This window comes from Callospermophilus lateralis, chromosome 4 (genome assembly GCF_048772815.1).
Source record: "Callospermophilus lateralis isolate mCalLat2 chromosome 4, mCalLat2.hap1, whole genome shotgun sequence".
Classification (NCBI taxonomy): Eukaryota; Metazoa; Chordata; class Mammalia; order Rodentia; family Sciuridae; genus Callospermophilus; species Callospermophilus lateralis.
In genome coordinates, this window is record NC_135308.1 from 91,029,127 (window position 1) to 91,051,543 (window position 22,417).

Sequence of the window (22,417 nt, forward strand, 5' to 3'; positions counted from 1 at the left end):
ATTTTATTGGAAAATAGACTAGCAAAATATAAAAGTATAGTGAGTACCCTCAAGGCTTACACAATGTGTGACAGAGACAGTTAACAGAATAAGACCCAGTTCACAATGGTATATATCTGCCACACTATTGCATTTTTTTCTTCCTAAAGTCTAGAGATAGCACCTTCATGTATATAAAAAACTATCTCCTTTATGATAATATGGATAATACATGCATATATCTTACTTAAGGCATACATTTTAATTTTTACTTTTTAATTTAACATTCCATTTTGCAATAATTTCAAACTTAACAAAAAAATTCAAAAATAGTATAAAGAGCTCCCACATATCCTTCACCCAGCTTCCCCTCACATTAACATCTTACAGATCAAAGCCAAGGGATCCATGCTGGTACCATACTATTAGCTGATCTAAAACTCTTGCTGAAATTTTGGTAACTGTCCCACTGATGTCCTTTTCCTAGATCATATTTTGTTGTCATCTTAGTCTCTTTCCATCTGAGATAACTGTTCAGTCTTTCTTTGTTTTTCATGACCTTTAAAATTTTTAAGAGTACTATCCATTTATATGTAGTATGTCCTTCAATTTGGGTTGTCTAGTACTTCTCATGCAAATGCATGTTATGCATTTTTAATAAGAACATGACAGATATTATTTTTTATTCCTTTCTCAGTGGATTATCTGAAAGACACATGATGCTGATGTATCTCATTACTGGTAATGTTAACTTTGATCATGTTTTAGCTTGTGTCTGCGAGGTTTTCTTATGAAGTTACTACTTTCCCTTTTGTAACTAGTAATTATTTTCATAGAAGATATTCTGACATTATGTAAATATATTTATCATATTTTTATCCACTAATTTAGCATTCATTTGATGATTCTTACCTGAAACAATTACTAATTTAGTAGTAAACCAAACAATAATTCTTCTATTTCCATCATTTCTTCTATATTTATAAAGTGGTATTTTACTATTTAAAAAGAACTTTCCTTTATCTCTCATTTATTGATTCATTTTTCATAATACTATGGGCTGTATTGAATATAATCCATTACTAGCATTATTTTCTTGCTCAATGTCCCAGATTTGGCAATTGGGAACCACTTCAAGTTGGCTCCTGTATTCCTTCAACATGTTTCTATCAGCTTTTATGTCCTTCCTTTCTTTTTGGCACCACAAGATGTTCCAGCTTCTCAGCATGTACTCTTCTGGCTCAAGCCTTGGAATCATCCGTTTCTACAAGAATTCTTGGTTTCTTTTAATGGTGAATGGTATTTAGAATCCAAGATCTAGGTACCAGGTATGCTCATCATTATTGGGTTGTAATTGCTTCTAGGCCTTCTCAAAAGATAGAGTTAGAAATATATAAATGCATACACATGTAGCCCTATTTCTTTATTGGTGAATCGGTGTATCTGTGATATATACATTTTTTTCTTATTAATAACTCAAACCCTACAAGTTCACTTGTAGGGTTCACTCTAGTCATTTTTCCTCCTTGAACATTGAGAAACATGACTCTCATTTTCTTCAACCCAAGGATACACTGGAAACACTTTGAGAAATGCTAAATCTCACACCTGTATGAAGAAGAATCATTAACACATATTTTATGAGAAACAAATATTCTAATTAGAGTAAAACAATTCTTTTGGGTTTTTTTGTTGTTGTTGTTGTTGTTGTTTGTTTGTTTTTCCTTAATCTAGAATCAAAAGTACAATCACTGGTAAAGTTACTTGAGTTACTTTTTTTTTTTTTCTCACCTCTTTCCTTTGTAATTTCTATGAATACAGTGAAGTTTGCATGTGTGTGTATCTCACATGGGGATCTCTAAACACTCCAATTCATTTTATCTGTTTTTTGATTATGACAAACATTTACACAATTCTATAAAGCAGAATTAAGCAAAAATAAATAAATAAATAAATAAATAAATAAATAAATAAATAAATAAACAAACTTAAAAAATACATCCAGCTAATTGTGATTCTCCATCATCTTTCCTACCTTATTTCCATTCTCTCCACTCCCATTTTCTAGGTCCAACCCTTGCCATCATCAACTTCATGAATATAGTTTATCTTTTTTGCTTCTGAAAGCATGTACATGTGTATATTTATCATATGTATGTATATATATATGTATGCATATGTGTGTATATTTTTTTTCACTTTTCTCTTCTTTTCACTTAAGAATATAGCCCCAAAATCATTAAATCTGTTTTGTTTTCTTTTTCTCACTGCTTGCAAAAATGCCATAATGTATTCAGCTACTCCTCTCAACAAGAAGATTGGGATAGTTCTTAATATTTTACAATTATAAACAATGCCACAAATGAATAACCTAGGGCTTATAATTTTCACCTTGTTGAATGTGTTATCTTCAGAATGAGCTCCAAGAAGTAAGATTATTGGCAAAGGGTTAAGTGTCCATGCAGACTGTTAGATATCAACAATTCTTATCCAAAAGTCTTGTGCCAGTTTATATTCCAATAGCAATGTATGAAAATAAATTCTATGTTTTTAACTCTCCCCCAAATTATTTTAGCAAAGATGCTGAGCATCCATTGAGTGGTTAATTAATATCTACCTCCTTTCATGGCCTATAGATGTTGTCTAACCAAATACACTAACAATGAGCGGAAAACTTATAAAAATGTGAAAGGCAAAGAAATAACAAGGAGCTGAGAAAAACACTCTTAAAAGAAAATTAGTTGGCTTCTGTTATCCCAGCTCAGAATGAAAATGTATAGCTTAGTGCCTTAACAATTTAACAAGAAGATTCTATAGTATTTTTTCCCACAGCCAAGATTAAGCTCAACTTTCTTTCTGTCCCTAAGATCCTTACCCATTTTACAGTAAGTGTCATGCAGGAACTTCAGTCATCTACTTACATATCTGTGTTACATTAGATTTTTTTCATTTTGAAGTGTCAACCATATATCAGTCAATAAAATTTTCTAAACTTCAAGCATAATGCTCAACATGTAGCTTTCTCTGATAGAATTTTGTTGATGACTTAAGATGAAAATGAACATTTTCTGAATACCAGACACCATCCCAAAAGTTTTCCATGTATCATTTCTTTGCGCCTTCATAACAATCACATAAGGATGGTTGTTTTATTATCTCTATTTTGTAGCCAAGGAAACAAAAGCTTAGAGAAGGCAAACTTCTTGCCTGATAGACTATTAAAAAAAAAAATAAGAATTGGAATTTGAACTGAGGACTACCTCATCCCAAAGTGCATGCTGCCACATTGTTCCCCACCTAATGGCATAGGAAAATAGGAACCTTCCTAACAGAACTTGCATCATCCTTGAGTAGGCAAATTCCCACAGTGCCTAAGGTAAGGCCAGAGTGAATTCTATATATAGGATTTCATTACTAATGTGTCACTCTTAAGAAGGAAAGAAAAGGTGGTGGTTTTAATGGTTTCCAAATAGATTTAAAAGCTTTCTGAGTTTTTTACCACTTGGCAAACCAAACCTTGGCTCTTCTGATACATACACACATTTATTATACCCTAGTGACTGTGGTTTATGTACAAGCATTCTATTAAAAGAGTTTTTAAAAGACCAAAATGTGATTTCCTTTCTGACAGCAAAGGAAAAATAAAAAGATGTTCCTTGCCCTCCTGTTCTAATCTGTGTTTGGAAGTCGAGTCTGCAGTTCCCAGAACTCTATCACCAGCTTGTTACATTTCCATAAATCTGTCCAAGAATACAACACTATTCACCCAAAAATGTAATATTAACTGTATAACACATGCACACGATACCTGGATCCAATTTGCCCTCATTTTGTATATAAGTGAAAATAAAGCATTGCTTTAACTCTTAGAAATGTCAATATCACATTATTGAGATAAGTGCCACCAAATCATTATTGAAATTCTGATAGCATTTGCCTTACTGGTAAAAGAAAATTACCTGTAATGCATAGTTTAAATAATTACTTTTAAACAAAAGCTTCTTTTCTGCATTGCTTATTTATCTTTTGAGACCAACTCAGCAGTGCTATGTATTTTATTAAAATTGCCTTCAGACTGCTAATGGCAGGGCGTCTGTTAGCTCAGGAAAAGTGATGGCAGTTTGACTCCTATTCCTAATATTGGGAGTTAGTCCAGACACTTAAGAGCCAGAACTCTGCTGTGCATTTGACTATGTTATCAACACTTTACTTGCTAATGATACTAGTGACAGCATTTCAATATGATGGGTCAGACTTAAATAGGAAAGCTTATAATTGTGCTTACAGAACCAAAGAAATCCGTCCTTTCAACCCCCACCCCCCCACACACAAATCCCTTTTATCAACATATCAGTTGGTGTTAAGCTTCATGACTGGGAATTATTTGGTAAGCTTCTGCTCAATATTTTTTTCCTTCTCCACCTTCCACCTTGAATGGGGAGCCTCCATGAGCACCTGATATCTACCCGTTCAGAAAATGACAACTGAAAGGTTTCCTGTGGAGCAACTGTGTGCCAACTACCCAGCAGAAGGTCATGCTGATGACTTCCCTGTGGCTTTTATTTTCCCCAGGGAAATCCACAGCCAGGGCTGACTGCTTGCCAAATATGCTGAGTGCCACAAACCAGCAGTGCTAAGAACCCCCCATCCTTCTTGATGGGAAGCGGTAAGCAACTGTGCTGAACACCTGTGTCAGCTCCCGTTCCTGGGGACACCTCAGGCAAGCTCTCATGAAGCATTCAGGGATGGGGCTCCCCTCTTCTAACTTGCACTTCTGTCCAAAAAGTTCTCAGTAGTCATATGACAGTAGTTACGTCTGGCAGATCTTTGTAACATCAGAGCGTCTAACTACTGTTAAAGAGGATGATTCAAATGATCCATGAGTTAGATATTTTACTACATGTATCTAAAGAAAACCAGAATAGTGAGTCTTTGCTATTATTGTACAAGTAAAGGTAGTATTTCCCGCCACTTCCTTTTTAAACCCACTCCAAACAACTTGAGGAAGAGGAGGCTTATTCTGAGTTGTGGATGGCATGATTCCACAGACAAGATCAAAGTCAGTCTTTTTCCAGTAAGAAACAGAATAATATGCCAAATTGAGCCCACGAAAATGTTATTCAGAAATGAGATGGAGGAATTGCTAGGCATATAATAGAGTTCTTTCAATTAACAGTAAGAATATATTTATGAATGAATGAATACAAAAATGATTTTCAATAAAAAGTCATTTTATTGAAAAAATGATTTTTAAAAAAGTGCCATAATCTCGAAGTGATTATATTTTAGTGAGCCAATAAAGCCTGTGTTTAGTGCTTACTGTTCACAAGCCACTCAGGCAGGCCCTGTGCAGAAATTAGAAATAAATAAATGAGTGAATGAATAAACCAGAGCCTACAATAGGACCAGACAGTTTGTAAAGCAGCAGAACCACAATCCAAACTTCAGTTTCTTTTCTTTTCACTGTTCCACATAATCTTCTTCCAAAGTCCATATGACATTCAGTCCCCTGGTCTTTCAGAGAGTTCCCTCAGGGTGGATAGCCTTTCCTCCACTATGAAGGAAACAGTCGCCAACAAGTTTCAATTCACAAAGCTTCATCCTCAGTTCCATGCCAGGTTCCAGCAACACTGACCTGGAGTATTTCCTTACTATATTAATACTGGTACCTCAAATGTAAAGACTCTCAAAACAATTCATTCCTGTGCCTGAAACTGAATAAATCAATGAATGCTACTTTTTAAAAAAATTATTTATCTGTGAATGGCATAGCCTTTAATTCAGTTACTTGGGATTGAAAATCATTCTTTATCATTCTTTAACATCATCAACCCTATTGAGTCCATCTTCAAATTTTGCTCATATCTATCCCACATGTTAACATTTTAGTTCTGACTTCTTTGCCAATTCTTATGATTGGATTAGTCGCCCACCTTCCCTCTTATAGCCTCTCTCCTTTTATCAACCTCTTGTTTACATCACATTAAGTAATTAATTTAAGGTGCAGCCCTAAATACCACCTCATTTTTCCAAAACAAATATTTCAAGTGGCTTTCCAAATCTTGTTGAATTAAGGCAAACATTTAGCATAGAAATTCAAAATCTTTTCTGCATTGGGCCCAGTTTACAGTCACTTTTGTGTACCGTCAACAGAATCCAAACTTACTCAAACCCAGTGAGGCTCTCAAAAAACTAGAACCTTAAATTCATACTTGACAATCTTCCCAGTGTACACATCTGATGAGCAAAATCATATGCATTCTGAAAGTTTCAATTCAACCACTAGATGACTATGGAACTTTCTCTTTTCCATGAACCCTGAGTTCCTCACCTTTTACCTGTGCAGTCCTTTTATACCCTTTACGACAATGTATGTCATATTATGATCATTTGGTTACAGCTCTTCAAACCAAATTTATTTAGTACATCCTATGAGCAAAAACAATTTGAAAGAATATTAGGAAGACACACTCATTTTCTGTGAGAAGCAAAAGGAACAGAATCTTTCAAAACAAAGTGGGGTTGGTGGGGAGTCATTCATATAGTTGAAGGACCCTGAGGACCCAATAAAATAATGACTAAAAAGTACCATTAGATTTAGGGAGTTCGAGGTTACTGATAACCTGAGCAATATCGGGTCTGATATAAGTTGAGGAAGAGTAAAAAGGAGAAAACAGCCATAACTGAAGAAAGAAGTAAGATTAGAAGAAAGGTTTTAGTTATTCAAAATGGAAAAGTTGAGTATATTTAAAAAATTGAAGTTCCCAGACAAGAAGGAGAAGTTGAAAACGCTGGAGAGGAGGATGAGTTCCCTGAGTGACCTGAAGAAGTGGGATTAAGCATGGGTGGGAGGACTGGTGCTCATGAGAGATGGAGAATCTGCATGGAGATCTGAGGCAGATGGGTCTAGAGTCATTCCAGACTCAAGGGCGATTTTCAGTGTGTATGAAGTAGAGGCCAGCATAACCTCTCCAAAAGATGATGTCAAAGAGCTATTTACTTATTTATTTTTTACATTCTCAGTTTAACATATTTTTATTCCTACGACCAATAAGGGAAGAATTTAGAATAGACAAGAATTTTCTGGAAAATGATACTAAATATTCATAAACAGAGAAATGTGTGTGTTTGTGTGTGTGTATGTATGTGTATATATCTATATGAAATATATAATTTTCCATAACAGAAATCTATAGAAATAGAAATGCATAATTTCCAATAATTTACATAATTAGCTAAAACTTTAATAAGTTTCTAATATACAGATTTAAAATTTTTGAAAACAATTTTAAAAAACTGCTTTGGTGGTTTAAAACTGCTGAGACAAGAGTGCTTAAAGAAGCAACTTTCACATTCCAAATTCCAGTTACTACTTTGATTCATCACACAATAGGAATGATAATGGTATAAATGAGAACTCTTCCTAAGTATCAGTAATATCTTCTCTAAGCTGATAATTTTTCTGAAAATAAACATGGAAATTATCCTCTATGACTATGAAACAGTGCCCTTATTTTATCATTTGTATGATAAACAGTTACCCCCTAATATATACCACTCCTTATAAATAATAATAAAATAATAAAACCAATTTCTATTCCTTACCTATGGATATAATGGCTTAACAAATGTAATCGAAATACAGAGATGAGAGTAAAACTGCTCATTTGGTGTATTCAGTCATTTGGTAACAAACACAGGGCCTAAGTCACACAACTAAAAAGTTTCAGAGCTGCTTCTAGAATACATGTTCTCTAATTCCTACCAAATTATTTGTCATTGTTTTTAAACTACTTGATGTTTCCTCCTAACAAATAATCTATGGACCACATGATAACAAAAATATAACATAATTTTAAAATCTTCCCTTGCAAATAGAAGATAAATTTCCATACCAGTTTGTGGACTTAACACAAAGCTATGTAGTTTTGGTTGACATTATAAGTGGCAAACAAATGAGAAATTCAGATGAGCAAAGCAACTCATCAAATGCACACAATTTTTAAATACATATAATTATCATTAATATCCCTATTGTGAAACAACTTATTATCAAAAGCCAAATAACATAATAAATTCTAAAGAATTTCAAAAGTTTTGCAAATTAAGGATATGGGAAAGGAAAAGATGGCTGTACTAATCTAACATTAGTTCCTTGAACATAATTATCAGTCAATATTTTGATTAGAAACTGTTGCCCTGATTGTGAATTTAAGCATGTTTTGATTTATTATTTATGTTCTGTCTATAAAGAGAAATTTTAAAACTGTTGTATACAAACAATAGGTCAGAAAAATGCTTAAGACATGTGACTTAGCATGCCTCTCCTCTGCTAAAATCCCTTTAATTCTAAGCGAGAGTCCTATCTCAGGGAGAATAATAGTCAAGACCTTACTGCGGTCTACCAGCCTCTTCATGGAGGTACATCACTGTCCCCAGGTTCATCTCCCACCTGTTTGCTCCTCACTCTCTTCCAACCTTGACTCCTTGCCATTTCTTCAACACCGCAAGCTCACACCTCACATTTGCTCTCCCATTAAATCTTTCTTCCCCCACTTATCTAAAAGGCTCCCTCTCTCATTCCATTCATCAAAGAGGCCTTCCTTAGTGTATCTGAAATAGTCTCCCTGTGTTCCTTATTTAGCCTGCATTTTTTTCCTTGTTTAGTATTTATCCACATTGACGTTTATATCAAAATCTTCACTTTATTCTTTCTTTCACTGGAATTGAATCCCTACAAGAGTAGAACTTTCCTTATGTGAATAAATGAATGAATGAATAATCATCTTTTTGTCTAGGAAATTTTTTCCAGAAATGACTTTAGAAAAAAAATTTTTAAACTCTTAATTTTTTTTTCAAATATCAGTACAATCCAAAGCAAAACAGTAGAATCAATTATATTCTTTACGCAATTATAAATCGATGAAGGTGGCAAATCAGAAGGTGCTTGTATGCACATTCAAAATGTGTACAGAACGGTTTGCATTCCATGATCATGAGAATAATGTCTTGGTCTGCATTACATCAAGAATCAATTTAGTTGTTACTAGAGTTTCCTATGACACTGGGTGGTAATTTAGGTGTGTAGAATAAGTGGACTGAACTGAGGCTCTTTCTACCTCTTCAGACTTTAGTGATCCATGAGATATTTGTCTCCACCTTCTTCATTTTGCTTCCACAGGAAAATCTCAGATAACAACTATATCTAAGGGCCATATTTACATAACAGCTGAATGCCAAGCACCCTTACCACATTTGGCTTCAGTTTATTTGGTTTTAATGTTTAGTTCAGTGATATTTATAAACTTAAAAATTTGAGATGCTTATTATCAGAAAACTCTTTATGAAAGTATCCCTCAGAAGTGGTTCTCAACTCTGCAAGAATCAGCACAAACCCACTTACAAACCTAGTTGCATGGGAAAATCATTTTGAACACAGTTTTTTCAAACTTCTTACCTACTTGAAGAGTAGACTTGAGCATCCGCAGTACATCAAGATATACTTGAAATTATATTTTCTTAAACTAAAGGGTAATATTCGGTCAAGGTACATGCCAACAAAATGTGTCTCATCCCTGATACTAATGCTAAAAAGTAACAAAGTCTGGGGAGCATCCATGCAGAAGAATTTTAAGCCCACATTCTGTTTAAGTGAGTCATTTACATGAAGTCCAATCAGACTGAAGGACAAAGGCACTGATCTCTGTGTGAGGAAAACTGTAGGACCTACAGATAGCTTCTGTATAGGAGACCTGAATGTGGAGGAGCTAAGACAGACTTTGGGGAGTTACAGAAGTGGTAATGCTGGAGAATAGCAGAAAGGAAGAGATTCCCCAAGTCTTCTGTAAGTAGCCAGACAATAGTATTGAGAGTTGAAATCACTGTTTAAGACAACAGAGAGAACCAGGAGATAAATGAAAAGTCATCACACATACTCCAGGCATCACCCAGGGCAAAGGGCAACATGGCCTCCACTCACTGAGGAGAGCTGCCATCTTCTCCCAATAATTTGCTCCTGGGAGACCCTTCGACTTCAGGGTCTGTGTATACAGAAATTGTCTCTTTTAAGTAAGCCTTATTTTATACATGACAGTCAACATTCAACAGCTAAAATTATTGTTAGCAAACAGATGGACTTCAAAGAGTATCAAGAGATTTTTGAAGTGAGCATTAGTGCAAAGAATACAGCAGGGAAAAAAAAAAAAAAGGAAATTTGGTTTTATAACCCAAGTGCCCTCCCACTGCAATCACTCACTATGGATGGTTGATATATTTTAAGAATCTGATTATGGGAAATTCATCAAACAGTCTTCAATTTAAAACAGCTTATATAAGGTTTAACAGAAATCAAGATATCTATATGTATATTATGAGGTTAAATGTTTTCTTCTATTTTTAAAAGTTTATTCAAATAATTTTGCATATTTAAATCCTAAAAAGAGGATACCCAAAGGCTGGACTTATGATATAAGAGTGTGAGTCACGTTTTGCCAAACTCCAGACATCCCAAGTAAGCACATATAAGAAATACAACTTGCAAGAGATTTAAGAACTGTAGAATTTATGCCAAAATAAAAAACCAACAAATAAAAATGCCAGTTTTCTGACCTGTTGAGTCTTCCAGTCCAATCTCTCCCACTCCTGGTGTCCTTGGTATTATCTACTTCTTGCAATGCTAAAAAAAAGAAAAAAAGAAGGGAGGAATATTAAAGTCAATCCAAAATTTTCCAATTAAAAAATTAAACATCACAAAGAGAGTTGAAGAAAACTTTTACTACAAAAATTTAGAAGACATATTAATTTGACAACAAAATGGTTTGTTTATTAGACTAGATTCATTGCCATACAGCGTCACTCATAGGACTGTGCCAGTTAATTTTTGATGAATGAATAACCAAACAACAACAAAAAAACAAACATTCATTTACTTATTTTCTTGAATATTTTTATTTATTCTTTCTATATATACATGACAGTAGAGTGTATTTTGATATATTATACGTACATGGAATATATAACTTATTCTAATTAGAATCCCATTTTTGTGGTTGTAAAACCAAACATTTATTAATGATATTTCAAACTATATGGAGGGTTGAAATATAAAAATATGAGCTATTTTTTTAATATGAATTCAGAATTTAGTCTGAATTCACAGAAATTAAATCATTTAATTTTTTTATATTATTGAATTATGTACATGTCTCTGTGTATATACATGAATGCAATCATACACATATGTATGTAGCCTATGGTGATCCTGCTGTTAATTTTATTGAGATAGTCAACTACAACCATTGTCATAGTCCATGAGAATCAACTTGAAATTATTCTTAAAATACAGAATTATATGTAGTTTAGGGAAAGCATTCTAATGAGCACTAAAATTTATTAAATTTGTATCTACTTGCATTTAGCAAAGCATGGCATTAAGTTGTACTGTGGAATACCACTTCTTAGATACTTCTCTAGCATACTAAACTGCACACAGATTTACAGGACTGTAGGACCAGGTGACTTGTATGTCTTTTAATTATTTTATAAGACTTTTCATTTCAAAGAGCCTCAATGGTTTTGTGATTTCTGGAGTACCTAAGTTGTTTTAAGGTACATAAAAGGGTACAAAGAATTACATCCTTTAACTAAGTGGGATTATCCCAGGAATGCAATGCTGGTTTAATATTTAAATATCAAATAATACAATACCATATTAATAAAGGATATACTCATACAATCATCTCAATGGATTCTGAGAAACATTTGATCAAATCCAACAACCTTTCTTCATAAAAATGATTGACAAAGGGCTGGGGTTGTGGCTCAGTGGTAGAGTGCTCGCCTAGCATGTGTGAGGCCCTGGTTCAATCTGCAGCACCACATAAAAATAAATAAATAAAATAAAAACATTGCGTCCATCTACAACTTAAAAAAAAAAAAAAGCGATTGGCAAAAGTAGCCAGAGTAAGAAACTTCCTCAACCTATTAAAATGCATTATGAAAAGCTTAATGATAATACTTAATAGGAAAAGCTGATTGCTTTCCCCCAGATCAGAAACAAGACAAGGAGGCCTGCTGGAACCATTTTTAGTCAACACTCTCTAGAGGTCTCAGTCAAGTTCACTGGAAAGAAAAGGAAGTAAAATCATCAAAATTCTTGAAGGAAGAAATACAACCACCTCTATTTATAGACAACATTATTTTTATGTACAAATCTTTATATTCACCAAAACACTGCAAGAACTAATGACCAAGTTCAGTATGGTTCAGAGTACTTGATCAATATGCAAATAACAACTGCATTTCTATACACTAGCAATGAACATTCTGAAAATGAAGTCACGAAAATAATTCCATCTACAATAATATGGAAAAGAATATAACACTTAGATATAAATTTAATAACAGGAACAGAAGACTTGTAAATTATAAACTAAAAACAGCACTGAAAAATGTTAAAGAATAACTTAAAAATGAAAAAGAAATCGTATATTCAAGGATCAGAAAGCTTAATAATGTTAAAATGAAAATTTCCCCCAGTTTATCTACAGACTCATCACAATCCCTTATCAAAATCCCAGCTGTATGTGGGGTATGTGTGTGTGTGTGTGTTTTGCAGAAACTAAAAAATTTATCATATAATATTTATAAAAATGCAAGAGATCTAAAATAGCAAAAACAATCCTGAAACAGAAGAATAAAGTTAGAGGATGCATCCTTTCCAACTTTGAAATTTACAGCAAAGCTACAGTAGTCAAAACAATGTGATACTAGTATAAGAATATACATATCGATCTAATGGAATAAAATTTAGAGAACAGAAACTGACTATATATTTATGGTCAATTAAATTCTGATAAAGTTGCCAAGAAAAATGCAAGGAAAAAAGAATAGTTGTGGTATGATGATAAAAAAACAAAAACAAGAAAAATTCATTTTGTCCTTGATTTCTAGAAGAAAGCTTCCCAAATCCTTATAATTCCCTCATAGGTTAGTCTTAGTTATGCTAATTAGGCATCTCCAGGTAGGGCCTCTGGATAGCTTCAGCACCTAGATATTAAAAGACAAACAAGGAAGAAATAAACAAAACATGAGATTAGAGGGCTGGGTCCAGGTTCTGTGGTGCACACCTGTAATCCCATAGACTCTGGGTGGGGGTCTGAGGCAGGAGGATTGTAAATTCAAAACCAGCTTCAGCAAAATTTAGCAAGACCCTAACCAATTTATTGCAACTCTGTCTCAAAACAAAAAATAAAAGGGCTGGAGATATGGTTCCGTGGTTAAGCACCCCTGGGTTCAATCTCCTGCACCAAAAAAAAAAAAAAAAAGAGGGTTGGACTTTTCAGTCCTCCCAATCTCAAATCTTTGTAATTTATCAAATAATTATCAAGCAAACAGTTAAAGCCCAATAATGCCAGTCTGTTCCAAAGAAATTCTATATAGTACAAGTAAAGAGATTTTTAAGTGTCGTCTTGCTCCTTCAGGTAATGAATAAAAATGTCGTATTTTCTCTATCAAGAATTTGTTAATTCTGGCTATCCCAGCATGCCTGCTGCAGTGTTTATGTGTGCCTATTGGAAAGTTACTTAATGTCCATCTCCTTGTCTCTTAGATGGGGAACAGAATAACTCATAGAATACTTACTAAAATTAAATTTGTTATTGCATATCAAGTCCAAGACTGCCCATCATAAATGGTCAGTGTGAGAGCATTCTATTATTCTTAATTTTTTTATGCTGAAGAAAGAATATATACAGGTATTCTAATTAAATTTTAGAAGGTACATGCATAAGGGAAGATATTTTTGTACATATGTGGGCAAATCCAGGGCTTCTCCTTTTGTATCTCATAGAAGCCAGCAGAATGAGGGTCTCTGATTGGTCAGGACTGTATATGGTGCCTTTGGGGTAGGCGAGAATGAAGCAGCATTTCTTCCAAAGGAAAAGCTGTATAGTGGAGGAGTGGGGGTTCTCTTTCTAGAAGAGTGGTAAGGAATGCTGAGAGACAGAACTATTGTCTCCCTACATGAACTATGTGAACAGGGATAGTCTTTGCCATAATTGAGGTATTTTAAATTAACTAAACACAAAAGATGTTAAACAATGAGTGATTTATGTAAACTTATAACACTTTAATAAAAAGTCTTTAGGTTCAGCTTGTAGCCTCCCTAACCTTTCATATCTGACTGACCATTAACTACTAATAAACTGTGGCCCCTCCTCCTCTCCATTTCCACAGCTCTGGCCCTGTCCCAGGTTGTTGTTCTTCTCTCATGTTGACTATCCTGACTACTGTGAGCAAGCCCTTTCTCCTCACCCAGTCTCCTTCCTCCATGCTTGAACCTTATACAATAAGCAACTTGAGCACTTTGACATTCTTCTCTGCGTCCTCTTCCTCAAAACTCAACAAAATTCTATCTTCTCAGCAAAACCTCCTCTTTCCAAGTCATACTGAGGAATTTCCCATTTCACGTAATGTATCAATGTAGGTTAGCAAATGGATGGAAATATTCAATTATAAATTATGTTAAATTGGCACACATTTTTATTGTAATATGAGATGCTGGAGAGGTGTATTGAAAAGGGACCTCTCACATATGGCTGGAAGAAGATCTAAATAGTTTAAATTTTAAAAATACATATGTTGGTCATATATACAAGCAAATGTACATATTCATATGTAGTTTCATTTCTGAGATACATACAGGAAAATAATTTTAAAAATAAGAAAAACTTATATACAACCATATTCACCTCAAAATTACTGATAATATAAAAAAGGAATAAGCTGAAAATGGCTATCAATAGGGTATTAGAGAAATAAATAATAATTTCCCTATTAGTGTGTCAAGAAAAATGAGGCTTAGTAAGAAGCAGAGTACAAATTAGAACACAGAGTCCTGTGTGTTCCCTGTCCAAAAGTTCCTAAACACTAATTTTGCTCTAAAACATTATTGTTCTAAAATATTAATTTTGGCTAATAGGCAGAGAATATGTAATTTATAAAATCAACACACAAACACAATATTGAAAAGATTCAAAGGATGAATGCCCAAATATTATGATGTTACTTTTATAACTATAGGAATTTCCCGCTTTCTTCTTTTGCTAATCTCCATTTTCTAAATATTTTTCTAATAAATTATATCTTTTATAATAATAAAAGGCTATAAAATAAAATATATGCACAAATTATATGGTATTATTGAAGTGTGGAAAAAAACAAAATTAAGTTTTGCAAAGGATCTGAGTGGATACCTGGTACCCTCATCACCTAGTCTCCCCCTACAGCCCACAGACCTCTACTGGACTACCCTGTCTAGATCTACTTCCTATGTGTTATCAAAAATCTTCTTTAAATCCTATATACTGGAAATTTTATCTATACTGGCTTTTTATTTCACAATCACCCTATGAAGTAGATGTTATTAATGCAACCTAACAAATTGCCCAGGTAGTGAACAGGTAGGTGGGGGTACTTAACCACTGAGCTACATCCCACCCCTTCTTTATTTTTTATTTTGAGACAGGGTCTCACTAAGTTGCTGAGGGTGACATGAAACTCTCAATCCTCCTGCCTTAACTTCCTAAGCAGCTGGGATTACAGGTGTGTGCCACTGCACCTGGCCATAGCTGGGATTTGCACCCAGAACTGCTTAACTTCAAAATCAATTTTCATTCCAATAGATATCTTCAAAATATGCCTCTGTATCATTTCCACATTTTTTTCTAGTATAATATATTAAAGTAATTGTTACTACTCTGAAAATGAGCTTCTCAGGGTGCAGTAGAAAAACTATGAAAAGTGACGGCCTCCCTTACCCCATCTGTCACCTCCTCTCCTCCATTTTCTTTTATCCTACATATAGCACTTACCATTTCTAAAACTAGTTTGTTTTATGACTTTGCCTATTTTGTCCATTGCTTTATCTCTAGCACCTAAAACATAGCCTGACTTAAAATAGGAGTTGAATAAATACTTAAAATAAAAATGTATTTGTGAGAATATGTGCAAATCCTTCTCTTTACTACATAGTCCCTCTTAAATCTACAAGTTTCTTAGCTTAAAAATCTGTACTTGAGACAGAAGGATCATGAGTTCAAAGCAAGCCTCAGCAAAAGCCAGGTGCTAAAGCAATTCAGTGAGACCCTGTCTCTAAATAAAATACAAAATAGGGCTGGGGATGTGACTCAGTGGTTGAGTGTCCCTGGATTGCCCTAGTCCTCCCCCAAAAGAAAAATCTGTACATCTTCCTGAGACGTACTTACTTCAGACACTTACTGAGAATTTAGTATATCCCAGATACTGTTCTAAGCAATGTGATCATAGCAAGGAAGAAAACAGACAAAAATCTTTCATGCTGGTGAGTAAAGAAAGACATGAATACAATCCAATGTGTAGATGGCAATAAGTACTTTGAAAACAAACAAAACAACTTATGGTTAGGCCTCTGAGAGAAGAATCTCCAATTTTAAGTAGGGTAAAAGGAAAGGAAAATACCTGGGTGAGGAGGTAGGCGTGTAAGATGTATAAACTGAGAGATAAAATTTTCAGGCAAGGGAACAGCATGATAGCTTGATTACCTTCTCAGAGTGGTTGCAGTACAGTAATGGGAGAGTAACAGGAAGCAAGACTGGAAAATTGGGGACATAGACTGTGTAAGAACTCGTGGGTCATTATAAGGATGCAAGCTTTTGTACATAGGAAAATTAGAGGTCATTGTAAAGGCTTGAACAAAAGCAGGAAACCACATGACCAGCTTTAATAGGTTCAGTATTCCTCAATGAATTTGTTCTTGACATTTTAGGTGGGCCAACTCCCTTTGTTCCAACCATTCCAGGCAATCAGTTAGGTTATCTAGAGCTACAATAGTAGTGATGAGTTCAGACATAAATAAATAAATAAATATTTATTTATTTGTAGGTGATTTGCCAATGGATTAGACAGAGTTGTGAGAGAAACAACTAGGGAGCCTCTTAGGTATTTGGAATGAACAAACAGAGGATGGAACTGCTCTTCACTAAAATTGTGAAGGCCAAATGTGAGTGAACTAGATTTGATGGGGAAAGCAAGTATTGAGCCGAAGCTTATTAAGAACTGCTATGCAGGGTCTGGAGGGTGAAGGTCAGTGGGAAAATGTGTGTTTAGGATGCATGATGCCCTGGGATCAATCTCTAGCACCAAACAAACAAGCAAGCAAACAATATACCCTACCATATGAAAGAAGATTTATCTATATTTTATTTCAGAATGTAGTAAAATGAGGTATTGGGCATGAGTTCTGAACTGAAGGATTTTAACATATAGCACTTTTAGGAGGGACTGTTTTACAGAAATAAACATCAGATAAATAAATGCATAAATATTACTGATAACTAATGGTAAATCTATTAGCCCTTATAAGCAATAGATTAAGAGAAATTATGCAATTAGTAAGAAAGCTTTTTTTAAAATATATAACTTAAAGGGAAAATTCTAATCAAGGAGTTTCAAACAATAAATGGTATGTAGACAGGCAGGCTTTTAGTTAAAATCACACCATGCCCATACTGCTTGGATAGACATCCCACCGTGAGAGCAGATGCAGTGTTGGGAAAACAGTGGGTGATACGACCGTCCTACAGCTCATACCAACTAAGTATCTCCACTTTCGACTGTGCAAAGTCAATTGGTCAATAGATGCAACCTTTTCTACATCCACGAGTAATTTAAGGTTGGAGGAAAAGCCCTCTCCAGATATTACTTAGACACACTTCCATGGGCAGAGCTGAGTCATTCTTCCATGGACAGAAGAAATCATCTGAATCATCAAAAGATACTGATTGATATAAATATACAGTTTACAATCCCTAGGAGGATGTGTCCATTTGCATTGCTGCTACAAGTTTTTTCCTAGTGGTAACGTTCTGCCTGCTCTTGTGAATATAGAGCAGCATTTTGAACAGTGACACTCATCCCCTGAACATGAGGCTTCCTCCAAATTGTGTTGAATAAACAAACCCATGATCAGAAGACCCTTATTATCATTGAACCTAGATCACACTGGTGACCATTCTATCTCAATCTTTCCTATGAATATCCCGCCATGAGTAGATATAGGTGAGGAATTTACATTCCAAAGAAGCCCCTGCACACAAACACTCATCACTAAATGTCCTCATTTTCCAGACAGACTTGGCCTATTGTCAGAGACCCTCTTTCTACGGCATTAGTGGAAGAGACCTGGTTATAATTCTTCAGTCGGGTTGCATCTCCAATCACCAGTTAGCTAAAGGACTTAGGAGGTCTCTGCAAAGGTGGTCGCCTGCACTACAGTGGGGAGGAATGAGATAAAGATGCAACCAGGGTAGACAGATGCCCCACTGGCTTCCATTGTTGTTGCGCTGGAAGGACAGAGTGTGTCATAATGAATTACCATTAATTTGAGCCAGCAGTACTGTTAGATTGAGCCCAGCAACCCAGGATGACAAACAGCGCCTGCAAGATCATCTAATGAGGGGACAAGGCTGCTTCAGTCCTGCCGCTTCACTCAATTAGTGGACAAGGCTTTTAATGCCGCTCTGCGCAAGTAAAGCAATTTTGATTACTTAGAGCTAAGTCTCCATTTAGAATGTTTCAGAAGCTGAAACAGTTTTTTTTCTTTTAAAATATAATTTATCTAGAGAGTATTTGAATGGTAATAAGCTATTTTAAAGCCAATCACATTATTCCTTATTTTTGCTTAAGTAATACTGAAATATATTTTTTAAAAGTTCAAATGATAAAATTTACTCTAGCAAATGAAATGTAAATAAGGTAGCAAATGATTAAGGATATTCTAAGGGTCTATGTGTGTGTGTGTGTGTATGCGTGCGTGTGTGCTCATGAGTGTATGCAGGCACTGTGTGTCTCTGTGCCAGAATTGCAGTTGGTGAATTTCACTTCATCAGCCAACATTATCAGGAGGGTTGCATATTTATTCTATAGATCCACATTTTTTAAAAATTCCAGATCTTGCCTACTTTGGCTGGGAGTACTTACATTTCATAGTTTTGGATATAGGGAACTTATGTTTCTACTTCATCTTTTTCTTCACTATGTCACTGCATGAAGAAAAGTACAGATAAGTGCAGTTGTACAACTCTAATTAATCATGATCATTGCCATATAACTAAAACCTGACCAGAACAGAGGCCATTCAGCTTAGCATATTCCTTTTCTTGCCATTAGAAACACACTGGGTGCTTACTCTATACACAGCATTCTCCCAGTCTATCATCTAGCTTTCTATCTATTCAGTGTGTTTAATTCGCAGTCTGCGTGCCCTGTGTGAAATTCTTTGAAATTTTGCCTATTTAATTAGAAGGTCATGGATAAAAGGAAATACTCAAGTGTTAGACACACAGTAGGTGCCAATAAATTTTGGCAAAGTCAAATATAAATTCTACACAGATAAGGAAAATCTACCTCATTATTACACACTCCTACCTCCTTCCCCCTTTCCTTCCCTCAGGTGAAGGGGACTGTCAAAATCAAAAATTGAGAACACGAATCTATACCTGTATATTCCCCATCACCAAAATCAGCTTTCCTGGCAGTAATTTTTTTTTTGAAGCCTATTGTTTAGAGGCCCAACACAATCCAATTTTTAAACGACATACACCATTATTTTATTTTTTACAAGTGTTTAAGAACATGACCAGAGTTGTCCAGAGCAGGAGACAGGAGAAAGCTTTCAAACTTTAATACTTTGAGGCCCCTAGAAAATCCATTAGTTGAAGAAAATTAACAAGTTCCAGAAGAATTTCCCCCTTTTTCAGTAGTCATGTTTCATTTTCTTAAAACAATTTTAATAACTACTACTTTCTTGCCTCCAAAAAGGGTTAACTCCAAAAACATGTTTTACTCAGAGAGCTAGTTACATATTAGAGAGAGAGAAAAAAAAAAAAAAAAAAAAAGGAACATTATTGACAGAGTCAGTGTAGTAAATAAGAATTAAAGGGAAAAAAAACTATGTGGTTCATTAGGAAGCAAGTAATATTTCCTTAAATATGTTGTATGATTTTAATAAATATAATGACTTAGAAACAGGCAACTAATTTGAACAGATTCTGCATTCCCTTCTCCCAAGATTATGTGATAAGAAATCACATCACTGACTTAAATTATGATTGTAAAAATAGAGAAAACAATTAATAGTTCCATTTTATTCTTCTTTCTTGCCATAGGAATTTTAAGAAAGAAGGAGATGAAATTCTTGTTAGTTGCAAGAACACAAGAAATATAAAATTTAAGGATTAAATTTGGCAGGCTATTACCAGTAATATATACAAATCAGTAGGAATCAATCTCTTAAATGCTTCACTTACTTTACTTCTTTTGGTCCTTTAGTAGACTACTGGCCTGAAGTACCATCAATGATTACCATTTGGCTTTTCATCCATGATAGATAGTATTTAACATTATATATATTGTCCAATTTTTCTTGGTTAAATTTTATTTTTTTTTTGTATGTGTATACTGTGGATTTAATTCCATTGTATTTCTTCTATTTATTCTCACCCACACATTAGAAATAATCATTTTCATTAATTTTGGCCTATCTTTCCTGTATTTCTTTTTGTAAATATAACCAAATATACATATTTATTCTTATTTGCCTTTCTATGCAAAAGACAGTACTCTGTATATATTCTTTTAAGTTTTCTCTCCCCCACCCCACCCAATTTCCACCTAGCAATGTACCCTAGAAATATCTCCACATCTCCATGAAAGAAATTAGAAATCTTTCTCACTACTTATTTCATTGTAGAGATACACTTTAATTTATTCAACAGGTTTTTATGCAGATAAGTATTTAGGTTATTTCCACTATTTTGAAATTGCAAGTAATGTTACAATTAATAATCTGCATGAACATACCTTTTCTTTGTTGTTTTTGTTTTGTTTGCTTGTTTGTGGTTTGGGGAATGAACTACATGCCTAATGAGTCAAGACAAGCACTCAACCACTGAGTTATATCCCCAGTCTTGCATGAGTATCTCTAAAGCTCACCATATAATCCTCAGTAAACCACTGGTGGGTAAGAGGTTGCGTTTATCTGTGATATCAGTTGCCTTGTATCTCTGATATAGACAAAATACAGGATTAGGAAACCTGAATTACTTTTTTTGCTTTCACTAGGGTACACATTTATTACTAGTTTTGAATATAGATTAATGTGTGCAGAGTATTTATACTCTTGATTGACAGTAATGGAGAGAATATATATTTTAAGGGTTTTTCTAAACATTTCTTCATTTCATAAGACACTTTCAAAACCCTCAATCTCACCCACTGGAAGATCTGAAATCCTAAGAGAAATAAAATATTCTCCTATCTAGAAATGTCTTGGTAGCTAGGAATAACCTTCAACGTTCATCAAGTTTAGAGCTCATAATAGGGACTTTAAAACAGTGAATGAATGAATCTCCTGAATCCAACAGAAGTCTGACCTAAAAGCTTAGGAAGAAGAACTTCCAGCAAATATAAGCCTGAGTAGACCTTAGAAGCAGCCAGGTATGTTTAGCAATGAGTTTATTCCTACTTTTCTGAACATGCAACAGCCTATAGATAAGACAAGGCCATCTGTCCTGCCTTTGTTAAGCCAAGGGCAGGCATGAAGCCTGGTTTGTGTCTTGATAACAATAACACATTCCCTTCTGTGGTTGTAACCTCTTTGTCAGCTTTCCTTTGCTGCAACAAATACCTGAGATAATCAGCTTATAAAGAGAAAATGTCTGACTCACAGTTTTTAAAGTTTCAGCTTATAGTCAGTGGGCCCCACTGCTTTGGGGTCTTTGGCGAGACAGCACATCCTGGCAGATGCATGTGGCAACAGTGTTCAGCTCATGGTCAGAAAGAAAAGAAGAAGAGCAAGAGACCAGGTTCCCATAATCCCCTCTGAGGGCATGACCTCAGTATCCTAAAACCTGCCCCAGTTCTTAAAATTTCTACCACCTCCCATAGTGCTACCCTGGGACCAACCCTTTAACACATAGGCCTTTGCAGGACAGTGGACATCCAAACTATAGCAAAATCCTTCCAGGAATGATGACTAAGGCCTTTGAGCAAAGAGTAGAGGTAAACAGCAAGCCCTGAGGAATCTGTCAGCACCAAGTGGGTCACTAGACAAGGACATACCACGCTGATGGAAGGGACCAAAGGCTCCTGGAGAAAGAAGGGAAGAGGAGAGAAAACAGAATTGGTTTTGTTAGGGTTTGCCAGAAATAAGTCTGAGAAATCTCTGTGGGACCCAAGGAGGGAGGTAAAATTTACCTTTCCTTAGACTATTGTTGATTTTTCCCCTTAGTCTGGGAGTGGACTGAAATAGATCTGATACTCAGAGGAAAGCTCTGAAAATCTAATGAAGAATATGAAATAGGTGAATGCTTTTGCACCAAGATTTGAATGATATTTAATA

At 34.8% G+C, this 22,417-nt stretch overlaps 1 protein-coding gene across 12 annotated transcripts in view; it reads right to left on the minus strand.

Annotated features, from left to right (window-relative positions):
• Nucleotides 1–22,417, minus strand: part of Sox5 (SRY-box transcription factor 5) — a 967,314-nt gene that overhangs the window by 630,029 nt on the left and 314,868 nt on the right. For all 12 annotated transcript variants that reach the window (XM_076854205.1, XM_076854204.1, XM_076854203.1 and 9 more), the window contains one exon: nucleotides 10,588–10,654. The gene's annotated coding sequence lies outside the window, so the exon portion shown is untranslated. The remainder of the gene's footprint in view (nucleotides 1–10,587; nucleotides 10,655–22,417) is intronic.